The following is a 20,166-nucleotide window of genomic DNA, read 5'->3' as shown; positions in this document are numbered from 1 at the left end:
ATTTAATTAATATTTAATTCATTTCTGTGTCAAGGCTCTACCTCATGGGCAGTTAAAACAAGTTTATAATGGTTCAATGCTATTTTTCAAGGGCATGTTTTTCAAGAAAAGATTGTAACATTGAAAGTGAATTGCGATCTTGTAACACAGTATTGGTTATAGCAAAAAAATAATAAAATCGGTATCAACCAAAATCGGAATCGGCAGGTCAGACTTTTTAAAGATCGGTGATCGTAAATCGGCCAGAAAACTGCAATCGGTGCACCCCTACCATTTATTAAAGAAGTTTAATATTTACATTATGTGAGATCTTGTAAAATTTTTACCGCATGTCTATCCACACTATTTAAAGCAGATGCTGATCTCATTTTATCAGCTTTCTTACCACTTTTTCAACAACTTCTAGTTCATAAAACATTTAACAAATAAGAACGGAGTATTACACACAAAATACTCATTACTTGTTTATGTCAAACACTTTAATAAGGACATGCTGCATGATTTCGTGTTGCAAGACAAGATGTTGTAATTGTTGTCTTTTCCAGTGCACCAAAGAGCATTTCAGATTTCTGGACTTTAGAATTTTGGGGTTATGTTTGCATTTAGATAGTGTTGGGATACTGTTAAACTTTAGTGCCAATATTTTTAAAGTTTGGACACTGATTTTGTTTTATTACAATGCCTAAGGCTAAAAAAAAACAAAAGTGGCTCAGAAAAGGCAGTGGGGCTTATTTTAGCTTGAAATGCAGTTTCACAATTTTTTTATAGATTTTTGTTATTAAAGGTTTTGAAATTCTAGATTTTTTTATATACAGTAACCCTATAACACGGTTCACTTTTCAAGGTCTCGCTGCTTCACGGATTTGCATCATGCATTGTGTTCTGCATTCTGATTGGCTAAACAGTCTCTTTGCGCCTTCTCCAAAATGTGTGTCAATAACGGCATGTCGGTTCATAAGGATCTTTTGGCCCAGAAGAAAAAAGAGCGACGGGGTTCAGGTATCCGAAGAGGTACTGGAGGGAAATCCAGGACCGGATGTTGCAGGTTCAGGACACAGGCAGAATCAAGTAGGAGTCCAAGGACAGGTCAGGCAAACAGATCAGAACGGGAACAGACAGGCTCAGAGGTCCAGAGGAAGAATCGGTCAGCATTAGGCAATCAGGAAATGAGCAGTTACAGTACAGACCTCTCACCAAAGGCTTGAATGATCTGGCCCTGATGACTCGTTGAAGGCCGGGTAGATTTAGGCAGGTGAATAAAATGAGTAATCAGGCCAGTAATCAGCACCAAGATCATGACACTCAAGAGTGGGATTATGAACTAGAGATCCTTCCTTAAAAAAAAACATCTTATTGGATATTTAAAAAAACATCACTGTTAAATCAAATTATCCATTAGCGAGTGTGTGTTTTGTTAATCTGGAGGAATTTTTTATTCTGTTTAGAACTGTTTAGAATCAGGTAATTTGCGAGGATGCTAGGAGATTAGGTATGCCAGAGATGCTTTTGAAATATACGACGTGAACTAGAACAATTCCCGATTTGTTCATGCAGATAATTTTAGAGCAGTGGGGACGAACATTTTTGATTTAGGATCTCCAGGATATAGTCTGATCTATAGCATGTACTGAAGCAGTACGCCGTGTTAAGCAACTGACATAAGACTGCTCCAAAGCTTCACTTCATGACTTTTAACCAGAAAAGGAGCAGTAAATTCTTTAAAATGGGTGTCAACCTTTGCCCCAAATAAAGGAACTAAAGGATCTTATTTTTTCTGAAGTGTGAGTATGATGAATCAGGTTAAAGGATGGATGGGTTCAGCTCTTGCATGCCCCGTATAAATGTTACTCTCATTATTCATGGTTTAAAAAAACAAGCAACACTCTTTATTTATCAGTGGCTAAAGAAGAAAAAGCTTCATTAAGCAGGAAGCTACCACAGTGTTCAACTGTGGGTGGTGTTTTTCATTGCAGTTTTAAAAATTCTCCCCACTTGTGGTCTTTCAAACACAAATTATCTGTCATTAGATCCTAATGTTGAAGTGCACAGAAAATAGTTCATCTGAACTGAGCTGTGGCCTTCTGCTGCCACCCCAGAGATACCAAGAGCAAATCAGCTACATCTTTAAATACACTCCTGATCAAAATCTTAAAGGAGAATTCCGGTTTTTAACACTTTTAGCCCATTTTCTGTAGTGTCCAGGATGAAATCGAGTGATCGACACCAAAATTTTGACAATTGGTCCTGTCTCTGCTTTTTGGCTCATGCAGAATCCCCCCCTGGCTGCTTCAGAATGGCTTCCATAGTGCATGTCCGATAATGTCCTTAAAACAACCTTAAACGTTCTTTTTAAAATATGCTACTCACCGTGTCCTCAGCGCTGTTCAATGACGTTCCAAAAAAGGTTTCGTGAAGAAAAAACGTTCCTGTCTTGTTTTATTTAGCATTTTGTAAATCCCAGAACTATTTTTTCCGATACATCACAACCGCTTATAAACTTCCGCTTCCCTTTCGAATCTGAAGCGTTGCACACTCCAGACCACTAGTTGGCGATAATGTCTCTATATACTCCTCCTCAGTATATTCCGGTTCAAAACGGTATCCTCTACCGTCAAACTCAAAGTCCAATATGTCCTCATCAAGAATCCACCTTTCGTATTCCATTTTCAGAGTTTTTTAAAGTGTTTAACAGAGACGTTAGCACCTCGACGTCGGAGTACACAGAGTGAAGCGAAAAGACTACAACTAAGTGAGGTCTTTTCCCCATTTCCGTTTCCGGTGGCAGAGGGATATTGACTATTCCAACAGAACTCAATGGGATTTACAAAATGCTAAATAAAACACTACAGGAACGTTTTTTCTTCACGAAACTTTTTTTGGAACGTCATTGAACAGCGCTGACGACCCGGTGAGTAGCATATTTTAAAAAAAGAACGTTTAAGGTTGTTTTAAGGACGTTATCGGAAATGCACTATGGAAGCCATTCTGAAGCAGCCAGGGGGGGATTCTGCATGAGCCAAAAAGCAGAGACAGGACCAATTGTCAAAATTTTGGTGTCGATCATTCGATTTCATCCTGGACACTACAGAAAATGGGCTAAAAGTGTTAAAAACCGGAATTCTCCTTTAAGACCAGTCAAAAAATTGCAAGAATTTGCATTTTGCACTATTGGATCTAAAGAAGGTTCTAAGTAGAACTTCACAATGTTAGAAGAAGAAATCAGCGTAAGAGACAAAAACTTTTGAGCGGGGAATTAATTGAAAACTGCATTTGCACTCAAACCGGGATTTTCGATTAGATTTTTTTCAGCTGATAAAAAGATTAAGACCATAGCTAAAAAAAAAACGAAAACCCCCCAAAACAGAAATCGAACTTTAAAAAAAAAGGATCCTGCTGCTCAGAGCTGGTGAAATTGGTTTGGGTCTACCACTTGAATTTTTTGTTCCATAACCGTCAGGATCATTTAAAAACTGCAAAATGACTGTCTTACTGCGTCCAACCTCAGCAGCGATCGCACGTTGTGAGAGGCCTTGCTTATGCAGCTCAACAATTCCTGCCACGTTCAAAGTCAGTGAGCTTTTTTGCTTTTGCCATCAGGAGGTCTTGACAGTGTAAAGATTTGACAGAAAATGACATGGAATCAAGATTTTTGCACAGCTTTTGGCTTTTAAAGACTATGGTCTTAAACTTTTGATCAGCTGAAAAAATAATGTTTGAGTGTAAATGCAGTTTTTAGAAAATTCCCTGCTCAAAAGTTCTTGTCTCTTGCACTGATTTTTTCCTTTAACATTGTGAAGCTCTACTTTGAACCTTCTTAAAGGAATAGTACACCCAAAACATGATTAGCCTTCATTTTCTACTCACCCCCATGCTGAACAACACTCTGGAGTACTTTTTTGATATCTCAAATGCATCTGGAGATCTGGGAGGCTTCTTGCTGTCTGCTGACATTCAAATAATGGAGGTCTATGGCCCCCGAGGCAGACAGGTCCATAAAAGTCCACAAAAAACGTGTCAATATTACTCCATACTGCTCGTCCAATGTATTCCAAGTGTCCTGAGTGGGTAGCGTCCATAATTTACTCGAAACGAAGTCATTTAGAATGTTTTAGAGCCTAAACAGTAGTGTATAGGATTTCCTAAAAGCGCGCGCCTGCGAGTTCACGAGTCTACGGAAACCGCGGCAGACCAAACCAGATGAAAGTGCGAATTCAGCTCGGCAAAGAACTCATGCTCTTCCTCAACACTGAAGTCCTCAGACATTTTTCTTTCGTTGTTTCTTTCTTTGCACAGGTAAACAGCGCATTTCTTCTTCTACGCTTGCATTATCGGCAGAGCAGACGCTGAATGCGCACTTTCATCTGGTTTGGTCTGCCGCGGTTTCCGTAGAGTCGTGAACTCTCAGGCGCGCGCTTTTAACATTAAAAAAATCCAATCCAGGTAAAATGACATAGTTTCTTAAAAGTTTGTGGATCTTATGAGAATATTAGAGGATTCAATAAACTAGAAAAATGTTTTTGATACAAAAATGTAAAGGTTTATAAATAGTAGTAGATATTTCATTTCATTTTAGAGCTTAAAGGGTTCATAGAATGATTCGATAGGGTATCTGGTCCTTCAGGTCTCTAATAGGGTGACAGAATGATTCTATAGGGTATCTGGTCCTTCAGGTCTCTAATAGGGTGATATAATGATTCTATAGGGTATCTGGTCCTTCAGGTCTCTGAATAGGGTGTGTAACATTGGTTGGGCTGAAAATGGCATATTAGCTGTTCTATGAGCCCTAATGCAGCCTGGTTAAAAGCCCTAGAATGAAACCACAGGTTTTCTTCCTTTTATGGTATGATCATGAATATTTAGATGAGCTGTGCTCTGATTGGTTGGTTTACAACAAGCCAAGCTTCTGAGCAAAGACGCATCATAGCAACAAGCACTCACTCACTGAAACATCAGGTTGTTGATATGGTAGGGTGACCAGAGGTCCTCCTTTTCCCGGACATGTCCTACTTTGAAGACCTAAAAAATGTCCGGTGGGAAATTGTATGGGATTTTGGTCGACTACAGTGAAGCACGTATTTGAAAAACACCGGGCACTCGAACAAAGCTGTCAGCTCCAGGGCTGGCCCGGGAACCCCGGCGGCCCGGGGCAGGGAGCTGGTTAGGGACAGTGCAACCAACCGCGACCCGGTGATGGTAGCCTGGACACAGGCGGCCCGGTGCTTCCCCCTGCCATGAGGACGGGCGGCTCATGGCTCTCTGCTGAGGTCCGGTCCAGTCAGCGGTCCAGCAATCCACACTTTGTACCCCCCAGTGAACCAGTGGGCTGGTCTATATGTCAATTTCCGGGCGTGAGAAAAGTACAGGCTAGAACCAAATAAGGTAACATGCGAGTTTACGTCAACTCGGCGCTTCGATTGGATTCACCCGTTTTACGGTGGAAGTTTAGAATTGTTATATTTGCAGAGAAAGGAGGTGTTGATGGGGTTTGAACTTCTCTGTACGTCCATTTCACCCACTGAACTATCGTTATTCATCTACGACAATGGAAACTTGGTTTTGCATTCCATTACCCCTTTAAGTCAATTTTGAAAAAGCTTCTATCATAGATTTGAGTTATATTAACCACTCACCTTCACCATCAAAATTTCTAACCAACATTTTCCACAAAATCACTGATGCAACTTTTTATCTAGTATAAACCAAGTCTTAACAACTGATTATCACTTCACAAAGTCCTGCTCTAAAAAAAAAGAAATTTTAACGACACCCTTACTTTCACTACAACATGCTAAAAAAGCTCCCACCGACGCAGTTAACAGTTTCTTTCCTGCTGCCTCTAAGCCGGTGGAAGGTTAACAACATCCACCTCCTTCATTAGGTATACAACAGGGGCAGAGGAGAACAGAACAATAGAGGCCTCTCCACCATCTCAAGAGGCTTCCAGCAAAACATGGATTAGGGGGAGATTATTAAATGTCAGCTCTTAAGAAGAATACTTTTTACAGCCTCAAAGTAAATCAATACTACTTATCTTTGATAAAAGAGGCAGGGAAGATGTGCCAGCATAACAGCCTGACAGCCCGCTCCAGCTCTCTATCTCCTGCAAACCTTTACTAATCAAATTGGAAAATCCCATAGGACTGGTTTCCTCATTCATTCCACTACATTTGGGGCTATGCATTCACATATGCACTAGCTCCCAAAGGTTTAGGCAACCCTGTTAAAATGCCACGTTTTAGTAAATCAAATCGTTGTCCACATATAATCTGACATGTTTGCAATTCAGTTAGAGTAAAGGTTGAACATTTGTTAAAAATAAGTTTAAGTTAAAGTAATGTGCAGAAATTAAACGTGTACGTTGCACGCACTAAAGTTGAGTCAACTTTAGCTTTGTTTTCTTGCACAACACCTGTTATCGATTATTGTAGATTTAATTAACAGAAATTACTTTTTGCTTGTGTTTTGCAGTCTCAGTCTTCCAGCAACCGTTAAAGAGGCCAAAGGGTCTCCAGGGTCTCCCAAGAGACAGTCCTCCAGCATGGCCTGGGACGTCCCCTAGGCCTCATCATAAGAATCACTCTGAACCACTCCTTGTCTGACCTTTCTTTCGGGGCCTGTTTTTTATATATATATGTATATTTATTAGGGATGAAATGGTTTATCAAATCCGTCCGAACCGTTCGGTTCGACTGTCTCGGTTCGGTTCGCGTGTGTTTCGTTCGGTTCATGCGCTGCTCCTTTTTCTCATAGGCGAAGCGTTAACACTCCAGAGCAGAAGGTGGCGGTACTGCGACCAAAGCCACCCACCAGTAGTAAACAAGAAGAAGAAGAAGCGAAGCAGCGTAGCCGGGTGTAGCAGAAAAAAATCAGTTGCTGTGGAGAATTGTGTGGGTATGGCGAGTGGGAAAGAACAGGAGTTGGAAGACGCGCCAGCAGCACTTTATAGGTCTGCTGTATGGGAGCGCTTTGCATTTAGAGTGACCTACGATGACAGCGGGAAGAAAGTTCTGGATAAAAGTGCAACAGTGTGCAAGCATTGTGCAACACGTTTTGTTTATGCTAACAGCAACATGACCAACATGTCATGCTAACCCCGAAATCCCACATACTCCGTCAGCGCTTTGCTGCGCTCCAGAGCTCCTGCGCTCCAGAGCGCCTGCGCTCCAGACCGGACCGCCTGCGCTCCAGACCGCCTGCGCTCCAGACCGGACCGCCTGCGCTCCAGACCGCCTGCTCAAAGCAAAGCCTACAGCCTACACTGTGGCTCCCGTCCGCTTCGCTCTGTGCTCCTTGGAGATCATAGAGGGCATGCGCCAGATGATTAAATTAAAAGAAGCAAAAGATGTGGAAATGATCCAGGGTTTCCACGGATCATTAAAAATAATTACAATCCATACATTTTTTTTTTTTTTTTTTTATGAATTTCATTAATTTTTATGGGATTTCGGGGTAACAATCAACATATACCAAACCGAAAACTGTGACCATGAAACCGTGAACCGAACCAAACCGTAGATTTTGTGAACCGTTCCACCCCTAATACAGATAGATAGATAGATAGATAGATAGATAGATAGATAGATAGATAGATAGATAGATAGATAGATAGATAGATAGATAGATAGATAGATAGATAGATAGATAGATAGATAGATAGATAGATAGATAGATAGATAGATACAAATAGGGGTAGATATATTTATGAATGTTTTGCTAAAAGCTAAAATTAGCTTAGTTTTTCAGTAATTATTTTCTCCACCAGGGGCGCTAGACCTGTAACTTCAAGGTTTAGCACCTATCCAGGGATATATGCAGAGAGTTGAATATTGACCTGAAAACTAATTGACTAAATCTCAAATTAAACTAATGCTTTGGTCAAAACTGTTCCTCTAAGGTGGAAGAAGTTTGAAATTGATTGTCTTATTTTCCTTTACTTTTGCTTAACTTTATCACCCAATTTTTTTTTTTTCTTATTTTGAAATAAACCTTAGCAAGAATATTTTGAACCTTTTTGACACGTCTCAGGTGGGCAACACCAGAAGCCAAGAATCTGTCATTTTTATTAAAAAAAATCAACTTTCTTTTTGTTGCTTGCTGTTCTGTCTGGCTGTTGAGACAAGCAATGTTTTGGGTGTATATCCTTTTGCGTTCACCCCCAGCTCATTCTCGGCCTCTTGCAGAGCTAATACCAATGACTTCTCTGAACATTCTGCTTCATGCTGAAAATCCATTTTCTCAAAGGCGCTCCGATTGACATGGGCAAATATTGATGGTAAACAAGCCAATCAGAACAGAACTCTGATGGCTGTATGGGGCATACTGTCAGACCTCATCTTTTGACTTTAAGGAAAAAAAGAAACAAGCATCGAAAACACTTTGCTGTGCCGATCCCTCATTACTCCTGCAATGATGTGGGCTTTGATGGTCTGAAGCGCTGCCTCAAACAGAGTGCGTGCTGGTTCGGCACCTTAACTGTGTTTGCGTGTGCATACATTTTTTTTTTTACAGTTTGTAGTTTGCCCTTAGTGCTGTCACAGTGTCTGCATCCAAATCATAATTACAATGTAATATCACGCGTAAGGTAGTGCCCCCACTGTTGTTTCACTTTCTCTTCCTCTTTCCCTCTATGAATATCAAATGCTCTCACGCTGAGCTCCAAAAGCTGCACAGCTCCATCTCAGACACACACTTGTATAGATGTGTGAGAGAGAGTCGGGTGGGTTAGCTGGATTGTTCTTTCCTCCTCTGGCTCTGACAGGAAGAGCCAGCAGCGGGCCCTCGGATTTAAAAACCCACATACTTTTCCTGCTGATCTCCTCTTACTGCTGTCCGGGCAAGACAACCTTAACAGCCTATTCAGATGTCCTTTGTAGGTGTGTATAATGTTTTCCCATTCATGTCACGTAAACTGCACAAGTCACAAATGCAGAGTAAGGCTACATGCCAGAGTTTTGGCAGGTCTGCAGCAGCTCCGACAAAAAGCTTGCCAGGCTGTAGTTATGTCAATGGTTCAGCAAAAAGGGCACAATTTCATTTAAAAGATTCACTTTGTGTAGAAAAGCCTGATCCATGGACTATAAAAAAATATTTAAATTGTAATGCAATAAAGGGTAAATATATGTATAATCTGTGAACAAGTATATATATATATATATATATATATATATATATATATATATATATATATATATATATATATATACACTCACCGGCCACTTTATTAGGTACACCTGTCCATCTGCTCGTTAACACTTAATTTCTAAGCAGTCAATCACATGGCGGCAACTCACTGCATTTAGGCATGTAGACATGGTCAAGACAAATCTCCTGCAGTTCAAACTGAGCATCAGTATGGGGAAGAAAGGTGATTTGAGTGACTTTGAACGTGGCATGATTGTTGTTGCCAGAAGGGCTGGTCTGAGTATTTCAGAAACTGCTGATCTACTGGGATTTTCACGCACAACCATCTCTAGGGTTTACAGAGAATGGTCCGAAAAAGAAAAAACATCCAGTGAGCGGCAGTTCTGTGGGCAGAAATGCCTTGTTGATGCCAGAGGTCAGAGGAGAATGGCCAGACTGGTTCGAGCTGATAGAAGGGCAACAGTGACTCAAATAACCACCCGTTACAACCAAGGTGGGCAGAAGAGCATCTCTGAACGCACAGTACGTGGAACTTTGAGGCAGATGGGCTACAGCAGCAGAAGACCACACCGGGTGCCACTCCTTTCAGCTAAGAACAGGAAACTGAGGCTACAATTTGCACAAGCTCATGGAAATTGGACAATAGAAGATTGGAAAAACGTTGCCTGGTCTGATGAGTCTCGATTTCTGCTGCGACATTCGGATGGTAGGGTCAGAATTTGGCGTCTACAACATGAAAGCATGGATCCATCCTGCCTTGTATCAACGGTTCAGGCTGGTGGTGGTGGTGTCATGGTGTGGGGAATATTTTCTTGGCACTCTTTGGGCCCCTTGGTACCAATTTAGCATCGTTGCAACGCCACAGCCTACCTGAGTATTGTTGCTGACCATGTCCATCCTTTTATGACCACAATGTACCCAACTTCTGATGGCTACTTTCAGCAGGATAATGCGCCATGTCATAAAGCTGGAATCATCTCAGACTGGTTTCTTGAACATGACAATGAGTTCACTGTACTCAAATGGCCTCCACAGTCACCAGATCTCAATCCAATAGAGCATCTTTGGGATGTGGTGGAACGGGAGATTCGCATCATGGATGTGCAGCCGACAAATCTGCGGCAACTGTGTGATGCCATCATGTCAATATGGACCAAACTCCCTGAGGAATGCTTCCAGCACCTTGTTATAATATTTTATTTTTCAATTTTCAGTAGAAATAGACAAAAACAACAACAATCAACAACAATCAGGCTCAGACATAAAAAAAAAAAATAATAATAATAATAATAATAATAAACGGTTACAACAGACAAATGAATGGAAAAATAACAAACCTGCCAGTCACAAATAAGCCGAATAGACACACTGTCTCAACCAAGTCCCAGGTAAATAGTCTGGTGAGGCTCTCACCTTGTTCTGATCACATCCAGATGGTTCAGAAATGGATCCCAAATAGCTGAGAACTTTTCAAGTGAATTAGCTCTCGTAAACCGAAGTTTCTCCATTTGTATGACAGAGGTCATATCAGTCAGCCATCTCTGAAAGGAGGGAGGAGAGGTTGATTTCCAGTCCATCAGGATGAGCCTTTTAGCAACAATAGTCCCCAGCATCAGGGATTGTCGCATTGCTGTGGGTATATTTGCTGAGGACTGTGAGCATCCAAGGAGGGCGAGTTCAGCATCTGGTTGCAAGGTTGTTTTATAAGCCCTAGAGAACCAGTCAAATAGCTTGTCCCAGAATCCTGTCAGTTGTGTGCAAAACCAAAAAGCATGAGACAGTGTACCCTCAGCCACTTTACATCTGTCACATACTGGTGAAACCAAGGGGTAAATCTTATGCAACTTAAGTTTAGAATAATGAAGGCAATGAACAACCTTAAACTGAATTAGCTGATGCCTGCTGTTGATGGAGCAGGATGATATCATGGCCAAACTCTTATCCCACACAGCCTTTGACAGCCCAACACCCAACTCCTTCTCCCAAGCCTTTTTTATTTTATCTGTGCAAACTTCAATACAGCCATCAAATAGACGTACAAAAGTAGAGATAAGATGCTTGGAGTCAGAAGGGCTATTCATAACGTGAAAAAATGCATGCTTTTTGGGGAGAGTTTGGAAGTTGGTGATTTTGGAACGAACGTAGTCTCTAATTTGCAGATAACGGAAATATTGTGAGTGGGGCAAATTGTATTTCACTCTTAGTTCATCAAAGGATGCAAAGCGTCCATTTATATAAAGATGCCTAACAGAGGTGAGACCCTTCTCCTTCCACATTTGAAAGGTTTTATCTATTGTCGGAGGTATAATGGAGTGATTTCCACAGATTGGCGTTTGTGCACATATTGCTGGCAGGCTCAGAACTCCTCTCACCTGATTCAGGATTCTAACAGAATTTTTAATAACAAAAGTTTGACTTTTTATTATACCGGATGACTCTATCTTCGAGAACAGCAAAGCAGGCAGGGAAGACTGAACTACGGTTGCGGCTTCCATTCTCAACCATGAGGGGGACTCAGGAGCCAAACCGTTTGGATACCCCTGCCGCCAAAACATCAGGGTCCTGACGTTGGCAGCCCAGTAATAATGTTTGAATATTGGTAAACCAAGCCCCCCGTCTGATTTTGGTTTTTGCAAGTGGGTTTTTGAAATTCTATGATTTTTGTAGTTCCAGACATAAGACAAAATTATTGAATCAAGCTCTTTAAAGAAGGCTGCAGAGAGAAAAATGGGGAGATTCTGACAGAGATAAAGAAATCTGGGCAAGGAGACCATCTTAATTGAGTTTATACGGCCGATCATTGACAAGGGAAGAATTTTCCAGGCTTCTATGTTTTGTTTAAGCCTGGCAATAAACTCTATAAAATTTAATTTGAAAATAAGTTTTGGGTCTTTAGGTATTGTCAGGCCAAGGTAGGTTAGGTGATCCTCCACTAATCTGAAAGGAATGGCCTTCAAGAAGCCTGGCGTAAAAGTGTTGGAAAGAGGCATAAATTCACTCTTTGCCCAGTTAATGGTGTATCCAGATATCCTACCAAAGGATGTGATCAGATCTAATAAAAGAGGAACTGATTTCTCTGAATTTTTTAGACCAAGGATGACGTCATCTGCATATACTGTAGGCTAATGAGCATTTCAGTACCGCCCACCTCCAAACCCACAATTTCCGGGTGAGCTCTTATTTTTAGGGCGAGGGGCTCCAGCGCGACAGCAAAAAGCACTGGCGACAGAGGGCAACCCTGCTGGACAGAACGAAATAAGGAGAATGAAGTTGACCGATCGCCATTGGTCAGGATGGAGCACACTGGGCTGGCGTATATAATTTTCACCCAAGATATAAATGAGTCACCAAACCCAAATCTGCACAGCGATTCCAACATACACTATATTGCCAAAAGTATTTGCTCACCCATCCAAATTATTGGAATCAGGTGTTCCAATCACTTCCATGGCCACAGGTGTATAAATTCAAGCACCTAGGCATGCAGACTGTTTTTACAAACATTTGTGAAAGAATGGGTCGCTCTCAGGAGCTCAGTGAATTCCAGCGTGGAACTGTGATAGGATGCCACCTGTGCAACAAATCCAGTCGTGAAACATCCTCGCTCCTAAATATTCCACAGTCAACTGTCAGCTGTATTATAAGAAAATGGAAGTGTTTGGGAACGACAGCAACTCAGCCACGAAGAGGTAGGCCACGTAAACTGACGGAGCGGGGTCAGCGGATGCTGACGCGCATAGTGCGAAGAGGTCGCCAACTTTCTGCAGAGTCAATCACTACAGACCTCCAAACTTCATGTGGCCTTCAGATTAGCTCAAGAACAGTGCGCAGAGAGCTTCATGGAATGGGTTTCCATGGTCGAGCAGCTGCATCCAAGCCATACATCACCAAGTGCAATGCAAAGCGTCGGATGCGGTGGTGTAAAGCACGCCGCCACTGGACTCTAGAGCAGTGGAGACGCGTTCTCTGGAGTGACGAATCGCGCTTCTCCATCTGGCAATCTGATGGACGGGTCTGGGTTTGGCGGTTGCCAGGAGAACGGTACTTGTCTGACTGCATTGTGCCAAGTGTAAAGTTTGGTGGAGGGGGGATTATGGTGTGGGGTTGTTTTTCAGGAGCTGGGCTTGGCCCCTTAGTTCCAGTGAAAGGAACTCTGAATGCTTCAGCATACCAAGACATTTTGGACAATTCCATGCTCCCAACTTTGTGGGAACAGTTTGGAGCTGGCCCCTTCCTCTTCCAACATGACTGTGCACCAGTGCACAAAGCAAGGTCCATAAAGACATGGATGACAGAGTCTGGTGTGGATGAACTTGACTGGCCTGCACAGAGTCCTGACCTCAACCCGATAGAACACCTTTGGGATGAATTAGAGCGGAGACTGAGAGCCAGGCCTTCTCGTCCAACATCAGTGTGCGACCTCACAAATGCGCTTCTGGAAGAATGGTCAAAAATTCCCATAAACACACTCCTAAACCTTGTGGACAGCCTTCCCAGAAGAGTTGAAGCTGTTCTAGCTGCAAAGGGTGGACCGACGTCATATTGAACCCTATGGATTAGGAACAGGATGTCACTTAAGCTCATATGTGAGTCAAGGCAGGTGAGCAAATACTTTTGGCAATATAGTGTATATGGCCACTCGACTTGGTCGAAAGCCTTATGGGCATCGAGCGATAAAATTGCTGCTCCGTCGGTCTCTGCGTGGTTAACATATATAGTGTTAAGCAGACGTCTTACGTTGGAAAAAGTATATCTACCAGGGATGAACCCTGTCTGGTCAGGGTGAATAATGGATGACAGGTGTTTGTTTAACCTAACAGCTAGCATTTTAGTTATTATTTTCCTATCGAAATTCTGGAGCGCAATAGGTCTGTAGCTGGCCGGGTCTGTTTCCTCTCTATTTTTCTTCAAAATGAGGGAAATGTTAGCCTCGTAAAGTGTTTTGGGTAGGTTTTTTTCCTTCTTTGAATCGGTCATCATTCCAAGAAGTAGTGGAGCAAGAATGTTGGAAAATCTTTTATAAAATTCGCATCCGAAGCCATCAGGTCCAGCTGCTTTGCCTGATGGAAACAACTTAATTGCAGAGATTATCTCCTCCAGTGCAAAGTCAGAATCTAGATCCTCCCTGGCAGCATCACTAAGCTTGGGCAATGTAACAGAATCAAAGAAATTGGCCAGGTCAGACTGAGTAACACTGCATTTGGAGGAATACAATTCGCAATAATAATCTCTGAAGCGATCATTTATTTCTTTAGGTTTGGTTAACAGAGTACCTGCTTTTGATTTAATGCAATGGATCGCTCTGGAGGCCTGTACACCCCTGAGCTGTCGCGACAGGAGCCCCGCCGGCCTATCCCCAAGTTCGAAGTTCTTCTGCTTAAGTTTTAAGAGAAGGTTATTAACCTGACCACCCAAAATGCAATTATATTCATACTTAAGCTTAATTATTTTATTGTAATCCTCAGAGGATTTAGAAACTCAATATCTAGCCTCGTAAATTGGAAGAGTGTTTTCAATCTCCCGTAAACATTTTTCCCTAGCTTTTTTGGCAGACGATTCATAGGAGATAATGTCACCCCGGATAACAGCTTTCAACGTTTCCCAGAGGATCGAATCAGATACCTCACCGTTATCATTAGTTTCTATAAAATTCTTTAGCTTAGTAGAAATAATCTCCACAAATTTGCCGTCAGAAAGCAGTTGAGGATTAAAACGCCAAGAGTAACTCTGTTTGGGAAAAGAGAGGTTCAAAGACATTGACAGTGGGCTATGGTCTGAAATAAGTATATTGTTGTATTTAGTGTTGGCGACAGAGGTTATTAAATGAGAATCAATCAAAAAATAGTCTATCCTGCTATACGATTTGTGAACATGTGAGTAAAATGAATAATCTTTATCTGTAGGATGTTGGATCCTCCAGATATCCACTATATTTCTGGACTTAATCAGATTGTTTAGGGTCTGCACTGATGCAATGCTTGGAGGTGGACGTGAAGACAATCTATCTAAATAAGGATCCAAATAGCAGTTTAGATCACCTCCAATTATTATGTTAGTACTACTAGCATCTGGTAGAAGGTTAAAAACATCTTTAAAAAAATTAGGATTATCTATATTCGGACCATAGATATTTAAGAAAGTTAGAGGAAATTAATTAATAGTCCCAGAAACTATAATGTACCTGCCATTAGGGTCTGTGGTGAGAGAGTCGAGTTGAAATGGAACACTTTTCTTGAAAAGGATAGCTACACCACGAGCGTGAGAAGTGAATGCTGATTGATATACCTGTGATATCTAGCTACATCTCAGTTTGCGTTGTTCAGTTGCTCTGACATGAGTTTCCTGCAGGAAAATCACATCTGCAGATAAGGATTTTAGATGCCGAAAGACTTTCCCCCTCTTAATAACATTACCCAGCCCCTTAACGTTCCACGAGACCATAGTGATGCTTCTGCCTCCTATTCGTATATTATCCCGGGACCCCTGCATCCACCAACAAAGAGAGACGTCTTAAAGTTGAACACTTACATCTTGAAAAATATAAACCAACTGGCAGCAATTGTAAGGCATTACACAAAAATAAAAACACACAGACAAACAACCAAATAAAAACAATGTCTGAGCCTGAGAATATCTGAACATACAAAAACAACATTTCCCCCCTCCCACCCTGCGTTGTGCCCACCCGAACCTGGCACACAGCATCACCTACTATCCCAAAAGGAGCTGCTGGGCAAATAACTAACCAACTTAGATTACTCCCGCCCCCCCCCTCTCTGCTGCGTTACAGTAACAAAATTTGTGATACCGCAATATTCAGGTTATAATAAGATCAACAAAAATCAGCAATTGCATATTAATCTATGCCCGTATGGCAGTAATTCGGGAAAGACCTTTGAAATAACAGATTCATATCTAAATGAAACACAGTGTGAAAAGGTCCCGATGCTGCACTGATCTGCTGCTCAGTTGCCTTGCTCAGATAGTTGTCTCACCTCAGCGTAAATGAAGCAGTATTAATCTACTCCCCTTCACGCGCGCTGTTCTTTCCCAGGGACTGCGCTGCTTCTTTCGGGTCCACAAAGATCGCGGGTGCCCCGCCGTCGCGGGGGTAAACGTACAGCTTTGCTGGGTACCGTAAGGTGTGCTTGATTCCTTCATTCCGCAGAGCTTGTAACACTTCTTGGAAAGCGCGACGCTGAGCTATAACCTCGTACGTGTAATCCGAAAAAATAAGGACCTTGCTGCTCTTGTACTCCATGGACTGTTGCCTGCCCAGACGAAGAATCAGCTCCTTTTCCTGAAAGTGATGGATACGCACCAGGATAATGCATGGTCTGGCTCCGGCGGCTGGCTTCGGCTGGAGGGAGCGGTGCGCCCGGTCGACTTTGACTGGATGTGGAAAGCGCTCTTCACCAAGCAGTTTCGGGATTAACGTGGAGACGAATTCGGTGGGCCTGCCTTCTTCCTCCCCCTCAGGTATTCCCACGATTTTAATGTTGTGCCTCCGGGAGCGAGCCTCCAGGTCAAGCACCTTAGTGTGGAGCTGGGTGTTGCATCTCGCCAGTTCAGTACACTTAGCTTCGAGCACTTGCATGCGGGTGTCGAGGTCGTTAGCAGCTTGCTCCTGGCCGGCCACGCGGGCCTGTAGTTCGGCCTGAGAGGCAGAGAGTAACTGAAACTTAGTCTCAAAGGCGTCAAAACGGTCGTTAATGCATCGTAGGATTGACTCCGACATCTCTTTGCATAGTGCCTTACACATGTCATAAGTTTTATCTGGAGGCATGTCTGACTTGGCAGGAGAGTCGCCGCTGTAGCCAGCCACGGTACTAGCTTTAGCTCCCGCGGCTTGGTTGTCCGCAGTTTTGACTTTGCTGGAAGTGTTTGGCTTCGGCATGTTGATTCTTCAGCACAGTAGAGGCCTTAGAGAGGTGTGTATTCACACACTTAAGAGTCTATGAGCAGGAAAAGCGCGGTTTCAGGATGATTTTTAAGTCGCAGAGAAGAGCACCGGCAAAACACGTCTACATTGTTCGCATGCGCACTAGCGCCCCCCCCCAGCACCTTGTTGAATGTATGCCACGAAGAATTGAGGCAGTTTTGAAGGCAAAAGGGGGTCCAACCCGTTACTAGCATGGGATATCTAATAAAGTGGCCGGTGAGTGTATATATATATATATATATATATATATATATGTGTGTGTGTGTGTGTGTGTGTGGGTGTGTGTGTGTGTGTGTGTGGAAATTCTTAGTCATCTAGGTCTTGGAAACCAAAAAACAGGCATGAAGAATATATGAAGTGTACTTTTATGATCTACCCAGACTATTTAAGCTATATTATAGATATTTTCCATCTTCACTCTCCATTTCCTGAGCTGCTCCTACCTGTCTCTCTGCCTTCTGCTGCTGCAAGCTTCTGCTTCAGAACTTCTCCACCCTTTGTTCCGTACAAAGTTTAATGTGCTGACAACAAAATCACACAAGGTCATCAATGGAAATCAAAGTTATTACTCCAAACAAAACTAAAGTTGAAAAACACAATACAGGCTGATCCAACTTTGATGTAATATCCTTAAAATGGGTCAAAATTAGGTTCAGTATTGTAGTTGGCCTCGTCGTGCCTGTATGACCTCCCTAAAATGCCTAAGGATGCTCCTGATGAGGTGACAGAAACCTCCTTCCAGACCTAGACTAAATCATCCGCCAACTCCTGGACAGTCTGTGTTGCAAAATGACGTGGTTGGATGGTGTTGGAATAATTGTATATAAATGTATCTGTGTAGTGTTATCATGCATAAAGCTGTGTGCTATGTGCATGTTTTTACAGCCATCTTTTCTGAAGTATACTGTGATTTGTGGACTTGCTTTCCGGGAGGTTGTGGTTGATCTACGAGCAGCACTCGATCTGCTGAACTTTGGTGAACAGTTTCAACAGCTTAAATTTTGACTGATATTTATATGATATTTACTGAGACTGCAAGTCTGAATTCCTCATGTTGTCTGTAGTCACTAAAGTAGTCTCAGCTGTTGTAATCAGGGACCCCTGATTTCAATCAATAGCGAGGAGAACGCTGGGACCGCAGAGTGGGTTGTAGATTAGTAAACTCTGCAGTGTCTTCCTACTCTCCTCGCGAGTAATCTAAATTAATCGTCTCTGTGCCTTCTTTCTTTCCCTGCATGTATGTATGATGTTTTAGGTGCTTAGACCTGACAGATGGATCGAGACATGATGTCCCAGATTTTCTCAATCTGATTTGGATCCGGGGAACAGTCAGTGGGCCAGTCCATAGCTTCAATGCTTTAATCTTGCAGGAACTGCTGACACATTCCAGCCACATGAGGTCTAGCACTGTTCTGCATTAGGAGGAACCCAAGGCCAACCACACAAGTATATGGTCTCACCAGAGATCTGAGGATCTCATCTTGGTACATAATGGCAGTCATGCTATCTCTGGCGAGCACAAGCAGGGTTGTGCAGCCCCTAAAGAAATACCACCCTACACCATTACTGACCTACTACCAAACCAGTCATGCTGAAGGATCTTGCAGACAGCAGATTGCTCTCCAAGGTGTCTGAAGACTCTGTCACATCTGTCACTGTACTTAGTGTGAACCTGCATGTGAAGATCACAGGTAACCAGTGGAGAATTTGCCAATCCTGGTGTTCTCTGGCGAATTCCACACATCCTGCACAGCGTTGGGCTGTGAGCACAACCCAATAGCCTCCTCATCAAGTCAGTTTCTAAGTGTTTGTGCAGACACATGCAAATTTGTGGCCTGCTGGAGGTAATTTTACAGGGCTCTGGCTGTGCACTTTCTGTTCCTCCATCCACAAAGGCGTAGGTAGTGGTCCTGCTTCTGGAAAGTCTAGAATTCAGCTAAGCTAAGATTCCATCCCAATTTCAGTATCCACAGACTATACAATAAGAGCCAAATATGAGGCAGAAGCCTAGTGAGCATAAGAGTCACTGTTGAAGATGAAACGTCCAAGTTTCATGAATAGATCAGAAAGATGGCCCCAAAGAATGAAGTGCTCATTGCATTTCTCAGACAATGGAAGATGGAAGAGAAGGAACCTGAGGAACCATCATGGGAGAGAAAAAATGCTGCATGAAATGTACCTCTGATAGATAGCTCAAGTGGGTTCTATGACCAAATCCTACCAATGGTGAGAGGGGGCCGGGCTGAAGGACAGTAAAGACGCACTGATCATGGCATCACAACAATAGAGGCCTAGATCTACCATACCAGGCAAGATCTCAGGATATGCAAAGAGGCCCCAGGTCAAAATGGGAGACCCCTCCCAAGATGGTGGAGAATGACAGAGCAAAGATGCTGTGGAACTTCCAGATATCAACAGACAAAATGGTTGTGGCCAACCAACCGGACATTGTGATCATCGAAACGTAGTGGAGCACAGCCGTGGTGATACATGTGGCCTTCCCAAATAATAGAAACATCAAGAAAAAAGAGCAACAAAGTCGGATAAAAACTAAGGGCTCAGAGAAGAGCTAGAAACATGAAAGGAAATGCAGTTTCTGAAAATTCAATGGAATTATTGTCTCAGTTTGAAATTGGTTTTATTTATTCATGTTTAGATAAAGTTTAGGATATTTGCACTCTGGATTTGCTGAAATCAAGATAACTGCAGCAAAAACATAAATTACAGCTTTGTCACAGATTTAAAGTTGGATTTGGCCTGAGCTTTGGACCATTCTAATGCTCATGACATGAAATAATTTACTTGTTACCCTAGTTTCATCTTTAGGGTTGTTCCCCTGCTGGAAATTGAACCTTTGCAATGTTCTTTGTAGCCTCTAACAAGTTTTCTTTCAGGATTGCCAAGGATTTTGTTCAGTTTTTACATCAACTCCTTCCAGCATCCTTACAAGTCTGATAAAAACATTCCAACAGCGTGATGCCTCTACAGTCTTGTTTCACAGTGAGATTGGCGCATTTAGAACTTATAAGATTAAGAACTTTCTCTGTGAACATTGAAATGTTCACAGAGAAATCTTGAACTGG

This window comes from Cyprinodon tularosa, unplaced genomic scaffold (assembly GCF_016077235.1).
Source record: "Cyprinodon tularosa strain WSP-4 unplaced genomic scaffold, ASM1607723v1 ctg252, whole genome shotgun sequence".
In the NCBI taxonomy this organism is placed as follows: Eukaryota; Metazoa; Chordata; class Actinopteri; order Cyprinodontiformes; family Cyprinodontidae; genus Cyprinodon; species Cyprinodon tularosa.
This window is presented reverse-complemented; position numbering follows the sequence as displayed.